At 39.5% G+C, this 21265-nt stretch overlaps 1 protein-coding gene and 1 non-coding gene across 13 annotated transcripts in view; one reads left to right on the forward strand and one right to left on the reverse strand.

Moving 5' to 3' along the window:
- Nucleotides 1-21265, forward strand: part of STK33 (serine/threonine kinase 33) — a 270185-nt gene that overhangs the window by 33999 nt on the left and 214921 nt on the right. The gene's annotated exons all lie outside the window — the stretch shown is intronic.
- On the reverse strand, nt 20023-20138 carry LOC119624635 (small Cajal body-specific RNA 20). Its single transcript, XR_005240788.1, has one exon.

A 21265-nucleotide genomic window follows, 5' to 3' on the forward strand; every position in this document is an offset into this window, starting at 1 on the left:
ACTTCTAAGAATTATAGAAGATATTCAGAAAAGTAAAGCCATGCTAACCATATTCCCTGTTATGAAACTAATTGAGAATCAACAAATAGAATGAAAAGCAAACAAACAAAAAAAATCTGTGAAACTAGGAAATGGCTCAGTTCCTAGCTATGGACTAGAATCTAATAGTATAATGAAATCAAAGGGGGATCCTAAAATCTGTTACACACTTGTTTAGATTGTAAACAGAGTGCAGATTTCACTGAAAGTGGGGGCCATGAATACCCTATCCTGTAAGGTTTTAGTGTTGGGACACGCCATGGGAAAACCTGGAAAATCTTCAAGGAATCCAGTGTAATATCTCAAAAAGAAGACAGAGAGAAAGAGGGGAGAGAGAGACAACAGGACAGTATCTTTTGATTTCTAGCCTGCACTGAAGTGGAGAGGAAGAAAGAAGAAATGATAATGAGCTATGTAGCAGTTAACTGAATCAAATGAAAATAAATGAATAACTAATAAATTAGCAAACCAAAGCTAGTTAACTGCTTGACTCTAAGCATGCAGAATGAAGTACATTTCAGATTAAAAATTATTTTAGCCAACAATTTCTAGAAAAATACATCTGTATTCACTTAAAGAAATTGAAGGGGAACATAGAAGTTTTAGAAATTGGAGTTAAGGAAAGCAAGGCAATCCCTCTCTGGTGGTCAGAGTCATAGGATGTGAGGCTTTATAGCTGTTGGCAGCCATGTTCTGTGCCTTGTGGGAGAAATTGGTCTGTCTGTGATAGTGACAGCCAAGCCAACACACTGAAGCAGAAATAAGAGACAAAAGAAAAATAGCCCTGGTTGAGATAAGCTGTCCTGGTGGTGGTCAAGTCTGTGATTCCAGTTATCCCTGAGGCTCAGTTACACTTTATACATTTCCTAGAGTTCTATGAGGCACTACATTGTCTTTCTAATAAATTCTTTTTATCTAAACTATTTCAGGTTAGGCTTATGCCATAGACTTTCAACTAGGAATTCTGTATGATATATAGATAATACAGGCAGAGAAGATCCAACATATGTGTTATTGGCATGACTGATAGAGAGTAGAATGAATGGACAATAATTTCAGATGTATAATGGGGAAAAGACCACTAGAGATTAAAGGGATTAGTAATCTGCAGATTCAAAGAATACAGAGTTCTAAAAAAACTGAAACAGGATGATCAATATCAAATAAGTATGTAACAGTCAAGTTAGTTCTGCTTCAAGATTAAAAAAAGAATTGCCAAGCACCCTGACAGAAAAAGCAAGTCACCAAAAGGGGGAAAATAAGATTGGTTTCTGACATCATGGTAATAGCCAAAGCCAGGAGGCAGTTGAACAGTGTCTCTTGAATTTTGGTGGACTGTGTGTAGGCAGGGAATAGTGTGACCCACAGATTTAATACCTGGTCAAGCTCTTATTTATACATAAAGATAACAACTAATATTCTCAAACATTCGAAGACCTAGTCCCTGAAAAAATGCCTCATGAGTAAAATTAATCATCTAAGTGATAAATAAAAAGAACTTGGGAATGAAGAAGCAGAGATAGGAAAGGGTTGAGAGGGCATATGGAATCTATTTAAAAATAGACCAAGTAAAGTCTGAATAACTGCGTACTATGAAAACAGAAGAAAATGTAAAGGCTCTAAAATTAATATTGAATAAAGGATTTATATAACAGATAAAGAGGGGGAAGGGGGAATAGGTAGAGGTTTATAAAAGCGTATGAACTCCCATTTATCTTTGTGGAGAGAGAGTCAGTAGATACAGCCTGTAGTTGATGAATTTGCTAGTCTGAATTGAAATCTAGGCACTGCCACATACCAGCTATCCATTCTCAGAAGAGTTTAAATCTCATAAGTAGTTATAGAATTTTCATCTGTGTCTTGGAGGTAGTGATACTACTCACCTACTGGGGTTGTTGTAAAGATTAAATACAATAATGTGTGGGAGGTACTTAGAACAGTGCCTGGCCTGAAGTAAGCATTCAGTGAAAATTACCAATTATTTATTATTATTTTAAGGCAAAAACATGGATAGATAATTTTATAATCTTGGGGCAGAGAAGGCCTTTCTAAGCGTAACTCTCAACCTAGTGACCATAAAAGAAAAGATTAATTATTTTACTTCATAAAAGCTAAAAACTTGAAGATGGCCGAATAGTAATGCCTCCAGCTCCCAATGTGAGCGACACAGAAGATGGGTGATTTCTGCATTTTTAACTGAGGTACCGGGTTCATCTCACTGGGTCATGCTGGACAGTTGGCGCTGGTCCACGGGTGCAGCCCGACCGGCGAGAGCTGAAGCAGGGTGAGGCATCGCCAGGGGGAAGGGAATTCCTTTTCCTAGCCAAAGGAAATTGAGACACACAACACCTGGAAAATCGGGTAACTGCCACCCTGATACTGTGCTTTATCAAGGGTCTTAGCAAACAGCACACCAGGAGATTATATCCCATACCTGGCCCAGAGGGTCCCACGCCCACAGAGCCTCACTCATTGCTAGCACAGCAGTCTGAGATCTAACTGCAAGGCGGCAGCGAGGCTCCAGGAGGGGCACCCGCCATTGCTGAGGCTTAAGTAGGTAAACAAAGCCACTGGGAAACTCGAATTGGGTGGAGTCCACCACAGCTCAAGGAGGCCTGCCTGCCTCTGTAGACTCCTCCTCTGGGGATAGGTCATAGCTAAACAAAAAGCAGCAGAAACCTCGGCAGAGGTAAATGCCCCTGTCTGACAGCTTTGAAGAGAGCAGTGGATCTCCCAGCATGGAGGTTGAGATCTGAGAACGGACAGACTGCCTGCTCAAGTGGGTGCCTGACCCCTGAGTAGCCTAACTGTGAGACATCCCCCATTAGGTGCAGACCGACACCTCACACCTCACATGGCGGGGTACACCCCTGAGATGAAGTTTCCAGAGCAAGAATCAGACAGCGACACTCACTGTTCAGCAATATTCTATCTTCTGCAGCCTCCGCTGCTGATACCCAGGCAAACAGGGTCTGGAGTGGACCTCAAGCAAACTCCAACAGACCTACAGCTGAGGGTCCTGATTGTTAGAAGGAAAACTAACAAACAGAAAGGACACCCACACCAAAACCCCATCAATACATCACCATCATCAAAGACCAAAGGCAGATAAAACCACAAAGATGGGGAAAAAGCAGTGCAGAAAAGCTGGAAATTCAAAAAATCAGAGCGCATCTCCCCCTCCAAAGGAATGCAGCTCATCGCCAGCAACGGAACAAAGCTGGATGGAGAATGACTTTGACGAGTCGAGAGAAGAAGGCTTCAGTCGATCAAACTTCTTAGAGCTAAAGGAGGAACTACGTAACCAGCGCAAAGAAACTAAAAACCTTGAAAAAAGATTTGACGAATGGCTAACTAGAATAACCAATGTAGAGAAGTCCTTAAAAAACTGATAGAGATGAAAACCATAACATGAGAACTATGTGACAAATGCACAAGCTTCAGTAACTGAGTCCATCATCTGGAAGAAAGAGTATCAGCGATTGAAGATCAAATGAATTAAATGAAGTGAGAAGAGAAGTGTAGAGAAAAAAGAGTAAAAAGAAATGAACAAAGCCTCCAAGAAATATGGGATTATGTGAAAAGACCAAATCTACGTCTGATTGGTGTGCCTGAAATCGACGGGGAAAATGGAACCAAGTTGGAAAACACTCTGCAGGATATCATCCAGGAGAACTTCCCCAACCTAGTAAGGCAGGCCAACATTCAAATTCAGAAAATACAGAGAACGCCACAAAGATACTCCTCGAGAAGAGCAACTCCAAGACACATAATTGTCAGATTCACCAAAGTTGAAATGAAGGAAAAAATGTTAGGGGCAGCCAGAGAGAAAGGTCAGGTTACACACAAAGGGAAGCCCATCAGACTAACAGCAGATCTCTCGGCAGAAACGCTTCAAGCCAGAAGAGAGTGGGGGCCAGTATTAAACATTCTTAAAGAAAAGAATTTTAAACCCAGAATTTCATATCCAGCCAAACTAAGTTTCATAAGTGAAGAAGAAATAAAATCCTTTACAGACAAGCAAATGCTTAGAGATTTTGTCACCAGTAGGCCTGCCTTACAAGAGTTACTGAAGGAAGCACTAAACATGGAAAGGAACAAGAGGTACCAGCCATTGCAAAAACATGTCAAAATGTAAAGTCCATTGATGCTAGGAAGAAACTGCATCAACTAGCGAGCAAAATAACCAGCTAATATCATAATGACAGGATCAGGTTCACACATAACAATCTTAACCTTAAATGTAAATGGACTAAATGGTCGAATTAAAAGACACAGACTGGCACACTGGATAAAGAGTCAAGACCGATCAGTTTGCTGTATTCAGGAGACCCATCTCACATGCAGAGATACACATAGGCTCAAAATAAAGGGATGGAGGAAGATCTACCAAGCAAATGGAAAACAAAAAAAAAAAAGCAGGGGTTGCATCCTAGTCTCTGATAAAACAGACTTTAAACCATCAAAGATCAAAAGAGAAAAGGCCATTACATAATGGTAAAGGGATGAATTCATCAGGAAGAGCTAACTATCCTAAATATATATGCACCCAATACAGGAACACCCAGATTCATAAAGCAAGTCCTTAGAGACTTACAAAGAGACTTAGACTCCCAGACAATAATAATGGGAAACTTTAACACCCCACTGTCAACATTAGACAGATCAACAAGACAGAAAGTCAACAAGGATATCCAGGAATTGAACTCAACTCTGCACCAAGCGGACCTAATAGACATCTAGAGAACTGTCCACCCCAGATCAACAGAATATACATTCTTCTCAGCACCACATTGCTCTTATTCCAAAATTGACCACATAGTTGGAAGTAAAGCACTCCTCAGCAAATGTAAAAGAACAGAAATTATAACAAACTGTCTCTCAGACCACAGTGAAATCAAACTAGAACTCAGGAGTAAGAAACTCAATCAAAACCGCTCAACTACATGGAAACTGAACAACCTGCTCCTGAATGACTACTGGGTACATAACGAAATGAAGACAGCAATCAAGATGTTCTTTGAAACCAATGAGAACAAAGATACAACATACCAGAATCTCTGGGACACATTTAAAGCAGTGTGTAGAGGGAAATTTATAGCACTAAATGCCCACAAGAGAAAGCAGGAAAGATCTAAAATTGACACCCTAGCATCACAATTAAAAGAACTAAAGAAGCAAGAGCAAACACATTCAAAAGCTAGTGGAAGGCAAGAAATAACTAAGATCAGAGTAGAACTGAAGGAGGCAGAGACACAAAAAGCCCTCCAGAAAAATCAATGAATCCAGGAGCTGGTTTTTTGAAAAGATCAACAAAATTGATAGACCGCTAGCAAGACTAATAAAGAAGAAAAGAGAGAAGAGTCAAATAGACGCAATAAAAAATGATAAAGGGGATATCACCACCGACCCCACAGAAATACAAACTACCATCAGAGAATACTGTAAACACCTCTACGCAGATAAACTAGAAAATCTAGAAGAAATGGATAATTTCCTGGACACTTACACTCTCCCAAGACTAAACCAGGAAGAAGTTGAATCCCTGAATAGACCAATAGCAGGCTCTGAAATTGAGGCAATAATTAATAGCCTCCCAACAAAAAAAAGTCCAGGACCAGACGGATTCACAGCCGAATTCTACCAGAGGGTACAAGGAGGAATTGGTACCATTCCTTCTGAAACTATTCCAATCAATAGATAAAGAGAGAATCCTCCCTAACTCATTTTATGAGGCCAATATCATCCTGATACCAAAGCCTGACAGAGATACAACAAAAAAAGAGAATTTTAGAGCAATATCCCTGATGAACATTGATGCAAAAATCCTCAATAAAATACTGGCAAACCGAAAACAGCAGCACATCAAAAAGCTTATCCACCATGATCAAGTGGGCTTCATCCTGGGATGCAAGGCTGGTTCAACATATGCAAATCAATAAATGTAATCCAGTGTATAAACAGAACCAAAGACAAAAACCACATGATTATCTCAACAGATGCAGAAAAGGCCTTTGACAAAATTCAACAGCCCTTCATGCTAAAAACTCTCAATAAATTCAGTATTGATGGAACATATCTCAAAATAATAAGAGCTATTTATGACATACCCACAGCCAATATCATACTGAATGAGCAAAAACTGGAAGCATTCCCTTTGAAAACTGGCACAAGACAGGGATGCCCTCTCTCACCACTCCTATTCAACATAGTGTTGGAAGTTCTGGCTAGGGCAGTCAGGCAAGAGAAAGAGATAAAGGGTATTCAGTTAGGAAAAGAAGAAGTCAAACTGTCCCTGTTTGCAGATGATGTGATTGTATATTTAGAAAACCCCATTGTCTCAGCCCAAAATCTCCTTAAGCTGATAAGTAACTTCAGCAAAGTCTCAGGATATAAAATCAATGTGCAAAAATCACAAGCATTCTTATACACCAGTAACAGAAAAACAGAGAGCCAAATCATGAATGAACTCCCATTCACAATAGCTTCAAAGAGAATAAAATACCTAGGAATCCAACTTACAAGAGATGTAAAGGACCTCTTCAAGGAGAACTACAAACCACTGCTCAGTGAAATCAAAGAGGACACAAACAAATGGAAGAACATACCATGCTCTCAGATAGGAAGAATCAATATTGTGAAAATGGCCATACTGCCCAAGGTAATTTATAGATTCAATGCCATCCCCATTAAGCTATCAATGACTCTTCACAGAATTGGAAAAAACTGCTTTAAAGTTCATATGGAACCAAAAAAGACCCTGCATTGCCAAGACAATTGTAAGCCGAAAGAACAAAGCTGGAGGCATCACGCTACCTGACTTCAAACTATGCTACAAGGCTACAGTAACCAAAACAGCATGGTACTGGTACTGGTACCAAAACAGAGATATAGACCAATGGAACAGAACAGAGTCCTCAGAAATAATACCACACATCTACAGCCATCTGATCTTTGACAAACCTGAGAGAAACAAGAAATGGGGAAAGGATTCCCTATTTAATAAATGGTGCTGGGAAAATTGGCTAGCCATAAGTAGAAAGCTGGAACTGGATCCTTTCCTTACTCCTTATATGAAAATTAATTCAAGATGGATTAGAGACTTAAATGTTAGAACGAAAACCATAAAAATGCTAGAAGAAAACCTAGGTAGTACCATTCAGGACATAGGCATGGGCAGGGACTTCATGTCTAAAACACCAAAAGCAATGGCAACAAAAGCCAAAATTGACAAATGGGATCTAATTAAACTAAAGAGCTTCTGCACAGCAAAAGAAACTACCATCGGAGTGAACAGGCAACCTACAGAATGGGAGAAAATTTTTGCAATCTACTCATCTGACAAAGGGCTAATATCCAGAACCTATAAATAACTCAATCAAATTTACAAGAAAAAAACAACCCCATCAAAAAGTGGGCAAAGGATATGAACAGACATTTCTCAAAAGAAGACATTCATACAGTCAACAGACACATGAAAAGAGTCACGAAACAACAGGTGCTGGAGATGATGTGGAGAAATAGCAACACTTTTACACTGTTGGTGGGACTGTAAACTAGTTCAACCATTGTGGAAAACAGTGTGGCGATTCCTCAAGAATCTAGAACTAGAAATACCATTTGACCCAGCCATCCCATTACTGGGGATATACCCAAAGGATTATAAGTCATGCTCCTATAAAGACATACACACGTATGTTTATTGAGGCACTATTCACAATAGCAAAGACTTGGAATCAACCTAAATGTCCATCAGTGACAGACTGGATTAAGAAAATGTGGCACATATGCGCCATGGAATACTGTGCAGCCATAGAAAAGGATGAGTTGGTGTCCTTTGTAGGGACATGGATGCAGCTGGAAACCATCATTCTCAGCAAACTATCGCAAGAACAGATAACCAAATACCGCATGCTCTCACTCATAGGTGGGAATTGAACAATGAGATCACTTGGACACAGGAAGGGGAACATCACACACCGGGGCCTATTGTGGGGAGGAGGGAGGAGGGAGGGATAGCATTAGGAGATATACCTAGTGTAAATGATGAGTTAATGGGTGCAGCACACCAACAGGGCACATGTATACATATGTAACAAACCTGCACATTGTGCACATGTACCCTAGAACTTAAAGTATAATTAAAAAAAAGAAAAAGAATTCGTATGAAGTGCTGACATGTAAACCCAAGGATATATAATGTTTACTATTGAAACCATTTACTAAAGAAAATAAGAGACATGGTTAGCTGAATAATCAAGCAAGTATTCAAAATAAAATTAAATTTAATAATAAAAAAAACTAAAAACTTTTACATGACAAAATCACCATGACAAGAATCAACAAACAAATACCCAAGTGGGGGAGAATAATTGCAATATATTTGACAGAAGAAGGATTGATATCATTAATATTTAGGGATCACTGGTAAGTCAACAAGAAAAAGATGAGAAAAAATCAGTATGAACAGATATTTTACAGAAAAAATTTTGAAAAAATACTTAGCCTCATTTATAATTAAGGAGGTAAAAATTAAAATAAGATGCTATTTTTCATTTACCAAACTGACAAAGATGAAAAAGTTCAAAAATATCTAATGATAGCATGTGGTAAAATGCACTCTCCGATCCTTTCTTGAGGGCGGTCTGACATTTATCAAAATAATAAATACACATTTATCTCTGCAGTGCTACTGCTAAGAGTATGTTCTACAAATATATTCATCTTAGTGTACAAAGATGTATGTAAAAGGTTATTGCATATAGCATCATTTATAATAGAAACAATTTGGAAGCAATTTACTTGACTATTGATATGGACTTGTTAAATAATTTAGAATGCTTATCTATATTGGAATATTATATAGCCATTAAAACAAAAGATGTGTAAATATATATATGGATAATGAAAAAATGGTTAGGCTATAATACTTAGAAAAAGAGTAAGTTAGTGATAATAGGTATAGTATGAGCTTATTTTTTTTTCTTTTTCTTTTATTTTATTTTTTATATATGTTTTTTTAATTAATTTATTATTATTATACTTTAAGTTGTAGGGTACACGTGCATAACGTGCAGGTTTGTTACATATGTATACTTGTGCCAAGTTGGTGTGCTGCACCCATCAACTCGTCATTTACATCAGGTATAACTCCCAATGCAATCCCTCCCCCCTCCCCCCTCCCCATGATAGGCCCCGGTGTGTGATGTTCCCCTTCCCGAGTCCAAGTGATCTCATTGTTCAGTTCCCAACTATGAGTGAGAACATGCGATGTTTGGTTTTCTGTTCTTGTGATAGTTTGCTAAGAATGATGGTTTCCAGCTGCATCCATGTCCCTACAAAGGACACAAACTCATCCTTTTTTATAGCTGCATAGTATTCCATGGTGTATATGTGCCACATTTTCTTAATCCAATCTGTCACTGATGGACATTTAGGTTGATTCCAAGTCTTTGCTATTGTGAATAGTGCCGCAGTAAACATACGTGTGCATGTGTCTTTATAGCAGCATGATTTAGAATCCTTTGGGTATATCCCCAGTAATGGGATGGCTGGGTCATATGGTACATCTAGTTCTAGATCCTTGAGGAATCGCCATACTGTTTTCCATAATGGTTGAACTAGTTTACAATCCCACCAACAGTGTAAAAGTGTTCCTATTTCTCCACATCCTCTCCAGCACCTGTTGTTATCTGACTTTTTAATGATCACCATTCTAACTGGTGTGAGATGGTATCTCATTGTGGTTTTGATTTGCATTTCTCTGATGGCCAGTGATGATGAGCATTTTTTCATGTGTCTGTTGGCTGTATGAATATCTTCTTTTGAGAAATGTCTGTTCATATCCTTTGCCCACTTTTTGATGGGGTTGTTTGTTTTTTTCTTGTAAATTTGTTTGAGTTCTTTGTAGGTTCTGGATTATTAGCCCTTTGTCAGATGAGTAGATTGCAAAAATTTTCTCCCATTCTGTAGGTTGCCCGTTCACTCTGATGGTAGTTTCTTTTGCTGTGCAGAAGCTCTTTAGTTTAATTAGATCCCATTTGTCAATTTTGGCTTTTGCTGCCATTGCTTTTGGTGTTTTAGACATGAAGTCTTTGCCCATGCCTATGTCCTGAATGGTACTACCTAGGTTTTCCTCTAGGGTTTTTATGGTATTAGGTCTAACATTTAAGTCTCTAATCCATCTTGAATTAATTTTCATATAAGGAGTAAGGAAAGGATCCAGTTTCAGCTTTCTACTTATGGCTAGCCAATTTTCCCAGCACCATTTATTAAATAGGGAATCCTTTCCCCATCTCTTGTTTCTCTCAGGTTTGTCAAATATCAGATGGCTGTAGATGTGTGGTATTATTTCTGAGGACTCTGTTCTGTTCCATTGGTCTATATCTCTGTTTTGGTACCGGTACCATGCTGTTTTGGTTACTGTAGCCTTGTAGTATAGTTTGAAGTCAGGTAGCGTGATGCCTCCAGCTTTGTTCTTTTGACTTAGGATTGTCTTGGAGATGCGGGCTCTTTTTTGGTTCCATATGAACTTTAAAGCAGTTTTTTCCAATTCTGTGAAGAAACTCATTGGTAGCTTGATGGGGATGGCATTGCATCTACAAATAACCTTGGGCAGTATGGCCATTTTCACGACATTGATTCTTCCTATCCATTAGCATGGTATGTTCTTCCATTTGTTTGTGTCCTCTTTGATTTCACTGAGCAGTGGTTTGTAGTTCTCCTTGAAGAGGTCCTTTACATCCCTTGTAAGTTGGATTCCTAGGTATTTTATTCTCTTTGAAGCAATTGTGAATGGAAGTTCATTCATGATTTGGCTCTCTGTTTGTCTGTTACTGGTGTATAAGAATGCTTGTGATTTTTGCACATTAATTTTGTATCCTGAGACTTTGCTGAAGTTGCTTATTAGCTTACGGAGATTTTGGGCTGAGACAATGGGGTTTTCTAAATATACAATCATGTCATCTGCAAAGAGGGACAATTTGACTTCTTCTTTTCCTAACTGAATCCCCTTGATTTCTTTCTCTTGCCTGATTGCCCTAGCCAGAACTTTCAACACTATGTTGAATAGGAGTGGTGAGAGAGGGCATCCCTGTCTTGTGCCAGTTTTCAAAGGGAATTTTTCCAGTTTTTGCCCATTCAGTATGATATTGGCTGTGAGTTTGTCATAAATAGCTCTTATTATTTTGAGGTACGTTCCATCAATACCGAATTTATTGAGCGTTTTTAGGATGAAGGGCTGTTGAATTTTGTCAAAAGCCTTTTCTGCATCTGTTGAGATAATCATGTGGTTCTTGTCTTTGGTTCTGTTTATATGCTGGATTACATTTATTGATTTGCGAATGTTGAACCAGCCTTGCATCCCAGGGATGAAGCCCACTTGATCATGGTGGATAAGCTTTTTGATGTGCTGCTGGATCCGGTTTGCCAGTATTTTATTGAGGATTTTTGCATCGATGTTCATCAGGGATATTGGTCTAAAATTCTCTTTTTTTGTTGTGTCTCTGCCAGCCTTTGGTATCAGGATGATGTTGGCCTCATAAAATGAGTTAGGGAGGATTCCCTCTTTTTCTATTGATTGGAATAGTTTCAGAAGGAATGGTACCAGCTCCTCCTTGTACCTCTGGTAGAATTCAGCTGTGAATCCATCTGGTCCTGGACGTTTTTTGGTTGGTAGGCTATTAATTATTGCCTCAATTTCAGAGCCTGCTATTGGTCTATTCAGGGATTCAACTTCTTCCTGGTTTAGTCTTGGAAGAGTGTAAGTGTCCAGGAAATTATCCATTTCTTCTAGATTTTCTAGTTTATTTGCGTAGAGGTGTTTATAGTATTCTCTGATGGTAGTTTGTATTTCTGTGGGGTCGGTGGTGATGTCCCCTTTATCATTTTTAATTGCGTCGATTTGATTCTTCTCTTCTTCTTTATTAGTCTTGCTAGTGGTCTGTCAATTTTGTTGATCATTTCAAAAAACCAACTCCTGGATTCATTGATTTTTTGGAGGGTTTTTTGTGTCTCTATCTCCTTCAGTTCTGCTCTGATCTTAGTTATTTCTTGCCTTCTGCTAGCTTTCGAATGTGTTTGCTCTTGCTTCTCTAGTTCTTTTAATTGCGATGTTACAGTGTCAATTTTAGATCTTTCCTGCTTTCTCTTGTGGGCATTTAGTGCTATAAATTTCCCTCTACACACTGCTTTAAATGTGTCCCAGAGATTCTGGTATGTTGTATCTTTGTTCTCATTGGTTTCAAAGAACATCTTTATTTCTGCCTTCATTTCGTTATGTACCCAGTAGTCATTCAGGAGCAGGTTGTTCAGTTTCCATGTAGTTGAGCGGTTTTGATTGAGTTTCTTACTCCTGAGTTCTAGTTTGATTGCACTGTGGTCTGAGAGACAGTTTGTTATAATTTCTGTTCTTGTACATTTGCTGAGGAGTGCTTTACTTCCAATTACGTGGTCAATTTTGGAGTAAGTACGATGTGGTGCTGAGAAGAATGTATATTCTGTTGATTTGGGGTGGAGAGTTCTATAGATGTCTATTAGGTCTGCTTGCTGCAGAGATGAGTTCAATTCCTGGATATCCTTGTTGACTTTCTGTCTTGTTGATCTGTCTAATGTTGACAGTGGAGTGTTGAAGTCTCCCATTATTATTGTCTGGGAGTCTAAGTCTCTTTGTAAGTCTCTAAGGACTTGCTTTATGAATTTATGGGTGCTCCTGTATTGGGTGCATATATATTTAGGATAGTTAGCTCTTCTTGTTCAATTGATCCTTTTACCATTATGTAATGGCCTTCTTTGTCTCTTTTGATCTTTGATGGTTTAACGTCTGTTTTATCAGAGACTAGTATTGCAACCCCTGCTTTTTTTTGTTCTCCATTTGCTTGGTAAATCTTCCTCCATCCCTTTAATTTGAGCCTATGTATGTCTCTGCGTGTGAGATGGGTCTCCTGAATACAGCAGACTGATGGGTCTTGACTCTTTATCCAGTGTGCCAGTCTGTGTCTTTTAATTGGAGCATTTAGTCCATTTACATTTAAGGTTAAGATTGTTATGTGTGAACTTGATCCTGCCATTATGATATTAACTGGTTATTTTGCTCGTTAGTTGATGCAGTTTCTTCTTAGCCTTGATGGTCTTTACATTTTGGCATGTTTTTGCAATGGCTGGTACCGGTTGTTCCTTTCGATGTTTAGTGCTTCCTTCAGGGTCTCTTGTAAGGCAGGCCTAGTGGTGACAAAATCTCTAAGTATTTGCTTATCTGTAAAGGATTTTATTTCTCCTTCACTTATGAAACTTAGTTTGGCTGGATATGAAATTCTGGGTTTAAAATTCTTTTCTTTAAGAATGTTGAATATTGGCCCCCACTCTCTTCTGGCTTGAAGCGTTTCTGCCGAGAGATCTGCTGTTAGTCTGATGGGCTTCCCTTTGTGGGTAACCCGACCTTTCTCTCTGGCTACCCTTAAGATTTTTTCCTTCATTTCAACTTTGGTGAATCTGGCAATTATGTGTCTTGGAGTTCCTCTTCTCGAGGAGTATCTTTGTGGCATTCTCTGTATTTCCTGGATTTGAATGTTGGCCTGCCCTACTAGGTTGGGGAAGTTCTCCTGGATGATATCCTGCAGAGTGTTTTCCAACTTGGTTCCATTTTCCCCCTCACTTTCAGGCACCCCAGTGAGACGTAGATTTGGTCTTTTTACATAATCCCATACTTCTTGCAGGCTTTGTTCATTTCTTTTTCTTCTTTTTTCTTTTGGTTTCTCTTCTCGCTTCATTTCATTCATTTGATCCTCAATCGCTGACATTCTTTCTTCCAGTTGATCGAGTCAGTTACTGAAGCTTGTGCATTTGTCACGTATTTCTCGTGTCATGGTTTTCATCTCTTTCATTTCGTTTATGACCTTCTCTGCATTAATTACTCTAGCCATCAATTCTTCCACTTTTTTTTCAAGATTTTTAGTTTCTTTGCGCTGGGTACGTAATTCCTCCTTTAGCTCTGAGAAATTTGATGGACTGAAGCCTTCTTCTCTCATCTCATCGAAGTCATTCTCCGTCCAGCTTTGATCCGTTGCTGGCGATGAGCTGCGCTCCTTTGCCGGGGGAGATGCGCTCTTATTTTTTGAATTTCCAGCTTTTCTGCCCTGCTTTTTCCCCATCTTTGTGGTTTTATCTGCCTCTGGTCTTTGATGATGGTGATGTACTGATGGGGTTTTGGTGTAGGTGTCCTTCCTGTTTGATAGTTTTCCTTCTAACAGTCAGGACCCTCAGCTGTAGGTCTGTTGGAGATTGCTTGAGGTCCACTCCAGACCCTGTTTGCCTGGGTATCAGCAGCAGAGGCTGCAGAAGATAGAATATTTCTGAACAGCAAGTGTACCTGTCTGATTCTTGCTTTGGAAGCTTCCTCTCAGGGGTGTACTCCACCCTGTGAGGTGTGGGGTGTCAGACTGCCCCTAGTGGGGGATGTCTCCCAGTTAGGCTACTCAGGGGTCAGGGACCCACTTGAGCAGACAGTCTGTCCCTTCTCAGATCTCAACCTCCGTGTTGGGAGATCCACTGCTCTCTTCAAAGCTGTCAGACAGAGTCGTTTGCGTCTGCAGAGCTTTCTGCTGTGTTTGTTATTGTTTACTGTGCCCTGTCCCCAGAGGTGGAGTCTACAGAGACAGGCAGGTTTCCTTGAGCTGCTGTGAGCTCCACCCAGTTCGAGCTTCCCAGCAGCTTTGTTTACCTACTTAAGCCTCAGCAATGGTGGGCGCCCCTCCCCCAGCCTCGCTGCTGCCTTGCCGGTGGATCACATACTGCTGTGCTAGCAATGAGGGAGGCTCCGTGGGTGTGGGACCCTCCCGGCCAGGTGTGGGATATGATCTCCTGGTGTGCCTGTTTGCTTAAAGCGCAGTATTGGGGTGGGAGTTACCCGATTTTCCAGGTGTTGTGTGTCTCAGTTCCCCGGGCTAGGAAAAGGGATTCCCTTCCCCCTTGCGCTTCCCAGATGAGGCAATGCCTCGCCCTGCTTCAGCTCTCGCTGGTCGGGCTGCAGCAGCTGACCAGCACCGATCGTCTGGCACTCCCCAGTGAGATGATCCCAGTACCTCAGTTGAAAATGCAGAAATCACCGGTCTTCTGTGTCGCTTGCGCTGGGAGTTGGAGACTGGAGCTGTTCCTATTCGGCCATCTTGCTCCGCCCCCTAGCTTTTCTTTTTTCAGTATGAGCTTATTTACAATAATATATGATTTATACTTAGGCTGTATATATGCAAAGAAAATTTCTAGAATGTTACACAGAACCATTGGAAATGATTATCTCTGAGATGGAGAATGGAGATTCTATGGAATCTTCATTTTATCCCCTCTGGACTCTTTCACTTTTTATTGCAGCAATTATTTTCTAATTTTATAGTAATTAAAAGCAACCAAAAATAATATTTTAGCCGGTAGTGACTATGTTGCTTTTGAGAATGGAATTTGATATTCTGGGAATAAATTTATGGGGTAAAATAGTAAAACAAATAAGTAAGTTCAACTAATGTTTGTTCAACAAAGATTTAGGAAGCTCCTACTTTGCATGATGTACTAAACTGAGAGCTTAACTTGTGGAACAGATAATACTTGATAAATGCTAAAAATAGCGGTTCAGACATTTCTCCTAGAGGTTAAATTTTCTTAATTAAAACCAGATGAAATGAAGTCTGTTGGTGAACACTGTTTTTACTACATGATTGTCATGCACCGCCACCAACCTAGAAACTAGCACCAGGGGCAGGAAAAAATGCTAAGGTTTGTGAATTTGGCTATGCCATTTTGTTGGCTTTGTGCTTCGGTTGTCATAATATGGCTGCTGAAGGTGTTGGGAATGTGTGAGAAGGTATATTAGTGATAATGCTCATGATGACGGGAGAAGATCCTGTGTTCCTGAGCAAAAACTAGATTTGATCGAATGCTATATTTACCAGTGCTGTTTATATTTTGTTGCTTTAAAGGCAGCAATTTTATGAAGAAGATTGTAGTTTGATGGAGACAAGTGGACCCCTACATTTTCTAGTGTTTGGCCATGTGAATTATACCAGTCTATTTAGAAATAGTGGCTGTTTTCTATTAGAGAGTCTGTGATTCTTCAAAATCTTGTGATTTCATTGAACTCAAGACATTTGAGGAATGGGAAATGATTGCAGTATCCAGTTGGCATTAGCTGTTTGAATTTGAATACCCACACAGTCAGTCGTGCTATATTAACACTTGTTTTGAAAACGTGAATTTACTGCAACGCCATTGATATATTAGGAAGCAATTTGAGCATAAATGAATTTCATGTTTGCCTTATCCATGATTTTGTCAGCAAGAAACACCAAGTGAACACAGAATACAGCTCACAGTTGAACCAAGCCCAGCAGGAACACACAAAACGGACACATGTACATACCTGGAATATCTACCAGCTACCTCAGTTCACCACAAGTTTTGAGCCACACCCACTCACATCTGGTGTCACACCTTTCCTTCTGATTTCAGATAACCTTCTTTCTGGCACCCATGATTAATTCAAAAGCTACAGTCTTTCAAATGTCTATATCTATAAGTAAACTTCAGGTCTTTTTTTCAAGGTAAGGTGGCATATATTTATGTTTCCTAACCATTTAACATATATAAAAATGCTATGATTTTTTATTAGGTTTCGTGTGTGTGTGTGTGTGTGTCACTGACAAAGATTTGGAGTTTTGTGTCCCTAGCTACATTTCCATTTCCCCCGTAAGTCCTTGTTTGTGCCATTTTTGCATAGTGTAGTGATTTTTAGGAATGTATTTCCTTATAGTGAAATTGACTATATCTCTCTGAACAAATTTATGCTGGTCTTTTTTCCTTTTCATTTTAAGTTTATGTAGTGCATCTGATTTGCAATAGTTGAACAAACACACCCCTGCAAACAAATGAATGATGGAAATCTTATTTTTCCTTTTGCTGCGGGTAATTCATTGTACCAAGTTAGCTCAACATTTCTAGTTTTAAACCAACTTCTCTAGTTACTTATTGGCAGTTGGTTAGGCCTTCATGTGTCCTAGCAAATTGAGTGATTTTTCTAAGTTAAATTTTAGTGAAGGGCTGCAACTTGAGATAAGGTCCCAAATGCCTCATGTTGAACTCCTTTGGACTTCTCTAGACTTCTGTGACTTGAGGTTCATTACATTGCTAATCGTCTGTGTTTATTATTATATGAAGAAAGCCTTGCACCAAGTTTGTGGCATGAAGTAAGTACGTAGGTATAAACAGCATGTGATTGAAAACTAAGTATTTATTATTTGGAAGTGAATTACTTGTTTTTTTTTTTTTTTTTTTTTTAAAGCTTAGTCATCTTTTTTGAGGGTTTTTTTCTACTCCAGTGATGATATAGGTTAGAGTAAAAATCTTTCATTGAATGCTGGAGTTCCTTTTTGAGATTCTAACATGATATACATGAATAAAGGAGTTACAAGTCTATAATTGCCTTCTTTACATCTGACTTATAATGCTTTCTTGTGCCCAGGTTCTGTTCCTTATTCTAGTTCACTTAGTAGTTGCACTAGGAATTATTTCTGTAAAAATATGAGAGATAGGAATGTATATTTTGACTTGAATATTTGTTTTAAGGTTTTCTTTGGGTAAGTACAGGTTTTTATTCTGATTTTGGCACATAGGAATTCAGCTTTAAGTTGAAATTTAAGACTTCCTGACTTCCTTTTTGCCTGCCTGCCTGCCTGCCTGCCTGCCTGCCTGCCTTCCTTCCTTCCTTCCTTCCTTCCTTCCTTCCTTCCTTCCTTCCTTCCTCCCTCCCTCCTCCCTCCTTCCCTCCCTTTCTTTTCTCCTCCTCCTCCTCCTCCTCTCTCCTCTCTCCCCTCTCCCCTCTCCTTTCTCCCTTCTCCCTTCTCTTCTCTTCTTTTTCTAGACAAGGTCCCCCTCTGTTGCCAAGGGGGAGTGCAGTGGCACAATCAAGGCTCACTGCAGCCTTGACCTCCCAGGCTCAAGTGATCCTCCTACCTCAGCCTCCCAAGTAGCTGGGACCACAAGCATGCACCATGATGGCCAGCTAATTTTTTGATTTTTTGTAGAGATGAGGTCTCACTATGTTGCCCAGGCTCAAGTGATCCTCCTGCTTTGGCCTCCCAAAGTTTTGGGATTACAGGCATGAGCCACCATGCCTGGTTTAAGATTTCTTTTAATTTTCTCTTTGAAAGAAAGTATCTTGGTCAATAGTAAGTGCATCTAGCAAAGAGGGGCATTACTATGGTGACACTAAAATCTGTTCTTCTCTTCTTCATTCATTCATTCTTCATAGAACAAATATTTGTTAGGTGCCTAATATGTGTTACATCATTTTAGGCTCCGGAGGATATAATGATGAGCAAAAATACAGTCTTTCCCCTCACAGTCTAGTGGGGGAAATAGACTTTAATTAATTAGTGACCAAAATATATGTTTATAAATTGTGATAAGTGTTATGAAGAAAGTGTACAAGTTCCTTTGAAAGAGAAAAACAAGGAGACCCAATTTGGATAAGTGATTTAAAAAAGGCCTTTCTGAAGAAGTGACATTTAAACTGAAGTCTACAGGATAAGGAGTTTACTGGAAGGAAAAGGGGGTGGAAGGATTTCCAGGCAGAGGCAAGAGGTTTTGTGATATCATTTTATAGTACTTATGACCTTTTTAGATGCTTATATAATTAGGTACTAGTCTATGAGCAAGACAGTTTATAGAGCTGTGTTACTGAAAAGATGCATATAAATTACATTTTTATAAATGAATTCCTGAATTCCTGCAGGCTTACATTATACTCACTGTGCTATATCATCTGCATTTGATTGATGTTCAGTTACTTCAATTACTGCTAGATTGATCTTTCTAAAGCACAACTTCGATGATGCTTTTTTCTGCTCAGAAATCTTTACCAGCTCCCCAATTACCCGATAAAATCCAGACTTCTTAGCCTCATGGTCAGGCCCTCCCTAACTGGCCCTAGTCTCAATATTCTATTTCAACTTTACTCCTATTTCTGAGGTACTCTCTTGGCCAACAGAACTTCTGGACGATCATGGGTGCTTTCTTATGTGCCTACCGTCACTTGCATTGCTTCTCTTTCCTTACAATCTGTTCACCTTGTTCTTAGACTGCCCAAATCCCGTGTATATATCCAGGCCCATTTCAGATGTTAACATTTGATCTCAGTGTCTTCTCTGATCACCCCAGCTGGAAGTCACTTCTTTTTCTTCTGACTCTTATGCCATTTTTATTTTTACTGTTTTTTAGGTACTTTTCCCTTCTTGTTTTTAAAAAACTTATTATTTTTAATTGACATCATAATCGTATACATTTGTGGGGTAGAATGTGATGTTTTGATACATGCACACAGCATGGAGTGATTAAATCAAGCTAATTAACATATCCATCACCTCACTTTTTTTGTGGTAAGATAATTAAAATTTACTTTCTTTATTGTTTTTATTTTTATTTTTAAGATGGAGTCTTGCTCTATCACCCAAGCTGGAGTGCAATGGCTCAATCTGAGCTCACTGCAACCTCTGTCTTCCAGATTCAAGTGATTCTCCCACCTCAGCCTCCCAAGTAACTGGGATTACAGGCGCTCACCACCACACCTATCTGCTTTTTGTGTTTTTAGTAGAGATGGGGGTTTCGCCATGTTGCCCAGGCAGGTCTTGAACTCCTGAGCTCAGGCAATCCACTCACCTAGGCCTCCCAGTGTGCTAGGATTACAGGCAGGAGCCACAGCGACCAGTCAGTTTCTTAATTCTTTTTAAACGTGCAATATGCTATTATTGACTATAGTCACCCTGCTATGCAATAGATCTCAAAACATTCCTCTTGTCTACCCTTTGACCAGCAGTTCTCCATTTCTTCCCTCCTATTCCTCCCAGCCTCTGGTAGTCATCATTCTACACTCTACTTCTATGAGTTTGACTCTTTTAGGTTCTACATATAAGTAAGATTGTGTGGTGTTTGTCTTTTGTTTTCAAATGCCCAAGGGAGGTAAACAAGGCTGCCCAGATAATGATTCTCAAGGGCTATCTTGGCCTCCAACCCTGGCTGAAGAGAAAAAAGATCCCCTATGGCCCTGTGGGAGAGAGGTCCTCTGTCTTTCTGTGCCTGGCTCATTTCACTTAATTTCACTTAACGTAATGTCCCCCAGGCTTATCCACAGTGTTGCAAATGACAGGATTTCCTTCTAAACAAGGCTAATAGTATTCCATTGTGTGTGTGTGTGTGTGTGTGTGTGTGTGTATATATATATATATATATATATATCACGTTTTTTATCCATTCATCTGTTGATGGGCACTGAGGTTGTTTTCACATCTTGGCTATTGAGAGTAATGTTGCAGTGAACGTGGGAGTGCAGATCTCCTTCTGACATACTGTTTTTGGTACTTTGGGTGTGTACCCAGCAGTGGGATTGCTGAATCATATAGTAGTGATGTTTTTAGTTTTTTTGAGGAACCTCCATACCGTTTTTCATAATAGCTGTACTAATTTACATCCCCACCAACAGTATCAGGTGTTCCCTTTCTCTGCATCCTCACTAACACTTATCTTTCCTCATTTTGATAACAGCTATTCTAACAGGTATGAGGTGATATCATCTCATAATGGTTTTAATTTGCATTTCTCTGATGATTAGTGATGTTGAACATTGTTTTCATGAACTGGTTGGCTATTTGTATGTCTTTGTATAAATGTCTGTTCAGGTCATTCACGCTTTTTTTTTTTTTTTTGAGATGGAGTCTCACTCTGTCGCCCAGACTGGAGTGCAGTGGCATGATCTAGAATCACTGCATCCTCCACCTCCCAGATTCAAGCGATTCTCCTGCCTCAGCCTCCCCATTAGCTGGGAGAACAGGTGCATGTCACCATGCCCAGCTAAGTTTTTGTATTTTTAATAGAGATGGGGTTTCATTGTGTTAGCCAGGATGGTCTTGATCTCCTGACCTCGTGATCCACCCGCCTCGGCCTCCCAAAGTGCTTGGATTACAGGCGTGAGCCACCACACCCAGCCAATTCATTGATCAGGTTATTTGTTTTCTTGCCATTGAGTTGTTTGAGTTCCTTACATATTTTGGATATTAATCCTTTATCAGATACATTGTTTGTAAATGTTTTCTCTTACTCTGTGAGTTGTCCCTTCACCTTGTTAACCTGTTTCCTTCGCTCTGCAGAAGCTTTTTAGGTGGATGCCATTCCACTTGTCTTTTTGCTTTTG

Source organism: Chlorocebus sabaeus, chromosome 1, assembly GCF_047675955.1.
Source record: "Chlorocebus sabaeus isolate Y175 chromosome 1, mChlSab1.0.hap1, whole genome shotgun sequence".
Taxonomy (NCBI): Eukaryota; Metazoa; Chordata; class Mammalia; order Primates; family Cercopithecidae; genus Chlorocebus; species Chlorocebus sabaeus.